This window comes from Octodon degus, unplaced genomic scaffold (assembly GCF_000260255.1).
Source record: "Octodon degus isolate 3935 unplaced genomic scaffold, OctDeg1.0 scaffold00031, whole genome shotgun sequence".
In the NCBI taxonomy this organism is placed as follows: domain Eukaryota; kingdom Metazoa; phylum Chordata; class Mammalia; order Rodentia; family Octodontidae; genus Octodon; species Octodon degus.
The window spans coordinates 8,612,236-8,620,144 of NW_004524607.1; the positions used below are offsets into that span (position 1 = coordinate 8,612,236).

The 7,909-nt window shown below is 43.5% G+C and overlaps 1 protein-coding gene across 4 annotated transcripts in view; it reads left to right on the plus strand.

The window, feature by feature from the left end:
* The window catches only part of Elmo1 (engulfment and cell motility 1), a 623,184-nt gene that overhangs the window by 204,646 nt on the left and 410,629 nt on the right, over window positions 1-7,909 (plus strand). The window lies entirely within an intron of this gene.

Consider the following 7,909-nt stretch of genomic DNA (forward strand, 5'->3'; position numbering starts at 1 on the left):
GGGACTTAGTGCTGCTGAAGGTGAGTGGAACTGAGGCTGCCAGAAGGAAGTTGGTAGGCCTGAACCCTGCAGTGGCAGAGGACAAAGGACAGAGTCTGCCACCTCTGCATCCTGGCTCCCGGTGATGCGGAAGAGCATGAACTGTGGCTGTCACCTTCTCTCTCCACTGGAGATGCTAGCCACCATCAGCTAGCAGTAGACTTCAGTGACAACTCACAGGGTCTCCTGGGTGTGCAGTGAGCTCTGGGCATTTCTGCCTCAGTGACACTGTTTATTAAGAAGTTAAGGCAAAATGTAAAAAAATAGTCAGGTAGAGTGGCACGTGTCTGAAATTCTAGCATGCTGGGAGGCTGAGGCAGAAGGACCACAAAATCAAGCTGGAATTTCTCTCTTTGCTTTTAGTAATAATGAGATTCAGAAATTTCTCTCTCTGCTTATTGTTTCCCGGGGCTGTGCTCTTCAAGGCCTCTTTCTTGCTAGTACAAGGAGAGGACACGGAGCCGGACAACTTGGCGAGACCCTGTCTCAAAATAAAAAGTGAAAAAGGGCTAGGGATGTAGTTCAGTGTAAAGATGGTGGGTTCAATTCCTAGTGTTGTAAAAATAAGTAAAAAATATTAGCGTGGTTGTGAAGTCACCTAAGCTGCAGCCATTGCTGTATCCAGAGCCGGGAGCTAGGGCCAACTGTGACGTCACCCGCTAAGCCTGGGGGTCAGCAGATGCCTTTTTTTCTGCCTCCCTTGGCTTACTGCATCCTAATAAGGCCTGTGTGTGTGTAAAGTTGCTAGTTGAGGTGCCTATTGGTCCGATGGGACTTGAGCCGTTCACGATGGCTTTATTTTAATTTAGTCACCTCACTAAATAAAGGCTTTATCTCCAAATGTGGTCCTACCCTGAAGTACTGGGGCTTAGAACTTCAAACTCTGAATTTTGGGGATGGGAGTAAATTCAACCCTTATCTCTCAAGGGAGCACTGTACCTTTTGTTTTAAAAGAACAAAAAGTAATTGGTAATTATTATCTAGTTAAGATTTTTTCTTCTACTTTTTCTTTGAGACAAGGTCTCACTGAATCACTAAGTTGCCCAGGCTAGACTCGACCTTGCGGTCCTCCTACTCAGCCTCCATAGGCGTGCCCCTCTGCACCTGGCTAACAGTCTCGCTTTTCATCAGCCCTTTTTGCTTTACTCTGTAACACATCTCAATTTGTGGATGGCAGGATAGACTCCCATTGTTATGTGGCACATGTCTGAGTTCGTTGTACGACTCAGAGCATTTAAGTTTTATTTTGAACATTTTAACTATTTATCACAATCAGGAAGCCACTGTAATCTGATATGTACATCTGTGTGTCAGACATGTAAACAGTGTACACACCAGATCTTGGCAATTTCTCTTTTGCGTTTTCCCTTCCACTTCCCTATCATGCTGTATTTCTGAGCAGGTGATGCCTCTCTGGTCCCCTGTGGTATCTCCTCACTGCTGTACCCGACACAGAGTCATCCTGTTTGTGCAGATGAGCCTGAGGGACTGGGCTGCAAGGACTCCTCTCTCCGTCATGCTGGTGCCTCACTGCATCCTACAGGGTGCCCTGCAGCATTTGACCCGCATTTGATTTTTCTGGTCTTTTGTTCAGATTGAAAAAATTACGATATATTTCTTATGTGGAAACCTGGCTTGCCCATTGGACTTATAGCAAGACTTTAATTAATTTCCAAGAAAGTTTTGGACTAGAAAGCATGGAAATTGAGCAGGTTCTGCGTTTGGGAAGGCATTTAGTCATGATGCTGGGCTCAATTCCAGCAGGGAAAGGAAGCTGGAGGTTTCCAAAGCTGGACTTGTGGAAATTTTTAGGAAACACAGAAGAAACATAGCTGGAATTTCTCTCTTTGCTGTTAGTAATAATGAGATTCAGAAATTTCTCTCTCCGCTTATTGTTACCTGGGGCTGTGCTCTTCAAGGCCTCTTTCCAGCTGGTACAAGGAGAGGCCATGGGGCAAAACCAGCCAGAAAGGAGCATCAGGGACATGCCATTTTGCTGGAGCACAATGTTTAAAACCTGAATCTAATTTCCTCATCCTTGTGGAATTTGAAATTCCATTTCTCATTTTTTGATTGGTGCACAGGCATGGAAGCAAATGAAGTTGTGGGGAGTTGTGTTGCCTCAGTCCGAGCAAGGTGCAGAGCAGGAAGGAATGGAGGTGTTTTTTAAAAGAAGATAATATTTATGCAAATATTTTTCCAAAATGATACATTTTATTGTTCAAAGTAGTGAATAATACTGCTTCTTTTTTTCTCTGGTTTTGGAGATGGAACCCGGGCCCCTGGCACTGAGCTGTACCCCAGCTCTTTTTCACTTTTTATTTTGAGATAGAATTTCAATTGAGTTGCCCCGGCAGGGCTCAAAGTTGCAATCCTTTGTTGCCCAGAGTGCTGGGATTGTAAGTGTGGGCCACCACTTCCATTTAACTCTGCTCTGTTTCAGAGGTTTAATACAGTGGGGTGCCTCTGGACCCACAAACAGCCCAGCGGGCAGCTTGATCTCTTGCCCTCCCCTGTTAAATGATCAGTCACTACCAGGGGCAGGGAGTGGGGCAAATGTTTCCAAGAACCAAGGGCAGGGCAGTGTTTCCTCTTTTTGGCCATGTGAAAGGAAAATGACGCTGCTGGGGCATGAGCAAGCTGGGCACCACCCTGCGCGGCAAAGGCGCCTCAGAGGAGAGTGGGATTCATAGATTTCCAAAGGACTCCAGCAGCCTTTTTGAATTAATTTCCATTTCTTAAGGGAAAATTCTATTTATTGTTGAAAAATAAGTAAGCAGAAGGGGAAAAAAAATCCCCTTTGTAATATCCCCGTGCATGGGCAATCATTTTGAACATCTTGGTGGGTGTCCTTTGTGAGTTTTCTTTTAAATATACAACATGCATGTCATTTTATGAAAGTAACAATATAACGTTCACTCTTTTCCTAACCAGCTTTTTGTGCCTGGCCCTATTTGCATGTTCCTAAATATTATTTTCCCATCCTTTTTGTGAGCTGCACATCATCTTTCCAACTTCCTCCAGGTGCAGTTCATTCAAGAGGAGATACAATAACTGGAAGGACGCACACGGCACAGTTAACTGCTCTGCTACAGTGGGACACTGACGTCACTTTCAATTATTTTGTGACCTTTCATGAATCGGCTTCCCTTTTAGGAAACTCTGTGTAACGGACTTATTCTGTTGGAACAAAATTCATAATTAAGGAGATATGTCCACTTTAAAGCAATAAAAACAAACCACTAGCTTGCTAGAATGTTGTGTCACGGGTGCCCATTTCCAGTACCCTGGTCAATACTGAGCTGGCATTCCTGTAGGTTTTCCTTTGTCCTAGGAAAGACAGCTGTCAGGTGTGCACATATCTGAGGTATTCTGAGCAATCTAGGGAAGCTGTAAGAGCTGATGTGTTTACTTGGTTGAGGCCATTTCTCTAGAACTTGGCTGTGTTAAGTGGGCACCATAAAGGAGTTTCATGACTATTTCAGAGATATGAAAAACCCTTAAGTAGTTGTCTTCAAAATAAACACTATTAATTGCATGCATAATTAGTCCCCTCCCACTTTGTCATACTTAGGATATAAGCGATGGAGTCTGGCCAGTGCTGGGTATAGCGCACGTGCGGGCATAAATATTGTCCTCATCACAAACGGGAACAGTCTCATATGAAGTGTTTGTTCTTCAAATCCTTTTCCCTTTACCTCCATCAGAGCTGTTCATTTTTTAGGTGTGGAGAAAATAGAGGTCCAACTTAATTTATGCTTGCTGGGCCCCGTCATGGCTTTAATGTTGCTTAGCACCCACACTTGGGAAGGAATTTGTAGATTTTATTCCTGGAGCACAGTGTATGTTCTTTGAGTGCTGGCGTGTTCCTGACTCTGGGCTGGGCATGTGAGAGGGTGGAAGGGAATGTGTGGGAAAAATAAAAAGATGTATATGACAGCTTTGACTGTGTATGACCTTTTTGAAAATTTTGTCTTTTGCTTGAAAGCGTTTGCCAGCTTTAATTCTCATCATTGTGTTTCATTTCGGTGGGTCTTGCAAGCTCTGGCCGTTGTGGGACTTCTGGGCCAGTTGAAAGGCCAGCGCACGCTACCTGAGGTTCTCACCCCAGCTCCTCAGACTGTGGGGAGTTACAAGGAGCTCCCACACTGAGCCAGAAAGAACGTGCTGCCTGTGGTCTGCTCGATCAGCACCAGCTGTGGGCTGCTGGGTCTTCCCAGCTCCTCGTGCCCCTTTCTCCTTAGGTGCTTTCTGCATAGCCTGGAAGACCCAACCTCAAGGTCCTTCTGGGGAACTTGCTTCACAAGGGGCAGAGCTTTGTCTCTGGTCTTCCTCAGAGGTGGAGCAGAATGTTCTTTGGCTCTGGCTCTCCTCACCCCGCCTTGCTTTCTTCTTTGTGTTGTATGTTTGGTTTTTTGGCAGAACCGGGGATTGAACTCACCTGCCTTGCTTTCTTGATGTCCCTGTCTGTCTTGGTGGCCGTGGAAATGAGAGGGGGATCATGCAGCTGGTTTCAAGATTTGAGATGATATCTTGCCTGTGCAAAGCGTGTCATTGCATGGGCTGGCATGAGGGCTTTCGGCTGCTGTGAGACCTTAGCCTGCCCATGAAATATTTCTCCTCTGCTTACATTTCTTTTTTAAAAATAAGTGTAGTAGAAAAGAGAATATGCCAGGTAAGATAATAGACAACACACACACACACACACACACACACACACACACACACACACTCCAACCAATATCACAATAAAACATTTCCCTTATCTTTTGCATAATAGGAAGCCAGTGCAAAGATGTCACGTGGAGATGAGGAAATCCCTGCTCCAGCCTGGCTTACTGTGTGCTCCAGGCAGGGAGAGCTCTCCAGGCGGAGCGGCTGCAGGATGTGCAGCACAGGGAGACCAGCTGTGTTGAAACTTTGCAATGACCACTTACTGTGGAGTGCATGTCTGTGCAGGTATATGAGCACATACATTGTGCTTCAAAACACCTTTAAACTTATAGAAAAGTTCCAAATAAAGAACAGAGAACTCTCATTTGTTCCTCACCTAAAGCTGCCACTCGCCGTTTTTTCAAATGACCTCGTTGCATCTTTAATGCAAAGATTTAACTCTGAGCTGAGATGCTTGTAATCCCAACAGTCTATGAGGCTGAGGCAGGAGGATCACAAATTCAAGTCCATTCTGGGTAATTTAGCAGTTTTGTGAGATAATGTCTCATGTCTCAAAATAAAAAGTGAAAAAAGAGCTGGGGATATAGCTCACTGTGAAGACCCTGGGTTCAATGCTTAGTCACACACACACACACACACGCGCGCGCGCGCGGTAGTAGTGCTGTGTTCCCTGCCAATGTGTCCTGACGCTTGCTATTTTTTCAGTCTGGATCTCTTCCATGGCCCTTCCCTTTGCTGCATGACTTTGACATTTTTTTAAAGATTATAGGTTAGCAATTTGATAGAGTATCCTCCAGTTGAGTTTATTAGAATGTAATATATTAAGGATCATTTTCAGGGAAGGGCAGAATTAGGTCTCTACCACAAAATACATAAGTTAGAGTGTGTTGACAGAATTTGTTTTACCCATATGATATGAGGGAACCAGGCAGATGTTATAATCATTTCAAAACAGAAGTCAAAAGAGCACAGATTTATACTGGGCAAAGGAATGTTGAAATGAATTGCAAATGGAGACCTAGCTGGTTTTCCACAAGCAGGGAGAGAGGAAGCCAAATAAATCATGACCAGATTGATTAGTTAGTTAGTTAGTTAGTTAGTTAGTAACCGACAGTTTGCAAGTAGTTGTAAAATAGCTGAGAGACAGCAGCAGTCTTCAAACCTGAAAATTCAGAAGAGAATGCTATAGAGCCAGCATGGCTTTCCATTGAAACTTGCCTTTCCCACTATGAGCTTGCCTTATATTTTCTCATAATTAAACCCACATTAACCCATATTCTATGAAATTGACTGGAATATCACAGATACCAGTGCTACCAACGTATCCCATTGTTGGGGTGTGACTTCTCTTTGTTTTATTAGTTAAATTAACTTGGACCACTTGATTAAGAACATTCTTCTGGTGTCTGTCACACCATTTCTTCTAGCCTTAGTAATCAATTCATAAATAATTTCTATAGAGAGACTTTGAAACCATGAACAATTTGACTCATCACCTCAACTGTACCCACTAATTAGGACAGTTGAATTTGGCTGAATTACTCGTTACTGTGGTGATCCCCAAAGGAGGATTTCTTTTCTTTTCTTTCTTTCTTTTTTTTTTTTTAAATGCATTTAGTACAGGATCTATATGGTCTCACTACACCGATCAGACTCAAGATGATCCAAAGGAGGATTTCGGATGCTACTATTCTTTCTGTGGTGATGGTTGCCTTCCATTAGGAGGGCTCCACATTCTCACTGTTCGTTAATTTATTTGTGCACTGATTTCCAGTGTGGTATGCTGTGTAGAGCTGGCTTAGACAGCATCCCCATGGCTACTTTTGCATAACTCTTTCCAGATTCCTGATGTCATGTTGATTCTTGATACTGGCCACGGTGAAAGGAATAATGGGTGGAAAAGAGTGCTAATCACATTTCTGCGTCCTTTCCCAGGGGCTCTGTTTTTAAGTTATTGGAAGGTCACTCTCCCTAACAAGATGGGCTCATTTTTCCCCCAGTTATTTAGTGAGCTATCATCTGTCACCATTCTTATTTATTGAGATGCTTGTCTTGTCCTAGAATTGGCTCCTGGGATCTTCTGTAAGCTGTATTCAGTGTCCTGTTGATACATTTCCCATCATATTTTGAGCATGTCTTTACTTGCTGCCTTAATAAGATATCATAATTTATCTAGGTCTTTTCCTTTCTTCAGCCTGGTGTAAAGTGTTTCTTGATGGAGCCTTGGTTCAGATTCAAAGAGAGCTGTACTTAGGCCTTGCAAATGTCCCCTGCTTCTGCTTAGTCCCACCTTCTTTAACTGCCACATCTTGCTGTCTGTCAATATATTTTTTGAAGAAGAAAGAAAAGAATGAATATTTGCAAAGGAAAGGGAAGGGAATAAGAGGGGAAACTCCTTATCTGTGTAGCTCTGTCAAGTTTTCACAAAGAGCAGACTTGAGGCTTTCTGTGGCTATTTGGTTTCTGAAGTAGTTATGCTTTATGTTTTTGAGGATGGGAAGGTTAAGTTCCTTAGAAGAACAAAGGCATCTATCAACCCTTCATGGGGTGCTGTCCCCAAGTACCTGACATTTTAGGTGTCACTCATAGTTCAGAGTTCTGGACTTCAAAGAGCTGGGAAGTGAATCAAGCTATCCTAAGGCTCAGAGCTGAGGTTGCCCCAGGGCCTATGGGTGGAAGAAGGAAAATCAGAGGTGAGTGAGGCTCCCCCAGCAAGGAGAGCTAGGGGAGTTTAGGAGTAGGATGTAAGTAGTTGGAAATGGGGAACATCCTCAACACAGGCAGAAGATACTTCCAGCAGGAGAGACTGGCAGGCTTGAAGAATGCAAAGTGCTTTGACTAGACTCGAGTCACTTGTTCCTTTCTCTTCCTGAGCCTAGGTTTTTAGTCAGTTTGTTCATTTGTTTTGAAGCACAGTTGCTCATTGGTCTGGGCAGGTTTGTGCACTGTGGGCTCCAAAGTCCCCTCTTGGTAGCCAACAATGCATGTAGCGTCTTTTGGAAGCCATTGCACTATCTTTCTTCAAGAGAAGCAATTTGTCTTAAGAGAAAGTATAGTTTACAGTTAACCAAAAAAAAAAAAAAAAGATACTGAATTATTTCTTTATAGTCCAGTGCTTTGGGGCACAAATTTTTGCATTATGAACTCACCCATTTTTTAGTCCTTGTGTTTTCCCCTCCATCAGACCTGCTCAGAT